At 53.9% G+C, this 519-nt stretch overlaps 1 pseudogene; it reads right to left on the reverse strand.

Annotated features, from left to right (window-relative positions):
- On the reverse strand, positions 1–345 carry LOC147886135 (14-3-3-like protein pseudogene; annotated as a pseudogene).
- Positions 346–519: the final 174 nt, after the last annotated feature.

Here is a 519-nt window from a genome sequence, read left to right on the forward strand (position 1 = left end):
TCAAGGGTCTTCATTCGAGTATAAAGTGGCAGCCGTGGGAACAAGGTGACCGTCGAGCAGCTGAAGGATGTCCTCGCAAATCTTACTCAGTTCCGCCTCCACCTTGGCTCGATACTCCTTGATAGTTGCGACATGCTCCTCGTTGCCCTTGCTCTCCTCTTTCTGTTCAATGGAGGAGATGATTCTCCAAGAAGCTTGCCGAGCCCCGATGACATTCTTGTAGGCGACGGAAAGGAGGTTGCGCTCTTCAACGGATAGATCTTCACCATCGACGCTCTTGGTGACCTTTTCCATGAATTCCACCATCTCCTCGCAGCGCTCTGCCTGCTCGGCAAGCTTGGCCATGTACGCGATTCACAGCCGCTCTACTCCAACAACCATGAGCTGTAGCTCTGCCACGGCTCCAATAACTGCGCCACCAACTCAACAAATGGCAACGACCAAGTAGCTTCGCCACGGATGAAAACCGCCAACTCCGAAGGCTCCGGTCGCAACCCATCTTCTGCAACTGCTCAGAGC

Source organism: Dipteris shenzhenensis, chromosome 24 (assembly GCF_047967505.1).
Source record: "Dipteris shenzhenensis isolate YYH24624 ecotype China chromosome 24, Dip_SZ_1.0, whole genome shotgun sequence".
Classification (NCBI taxonomy): Eukaryota; Viridiplantae; Streptophyta; class Polypodiopsida; order Gleicheniales; family Dipteridaceae; genus Dipteris; species Dipteris shenzhenensis.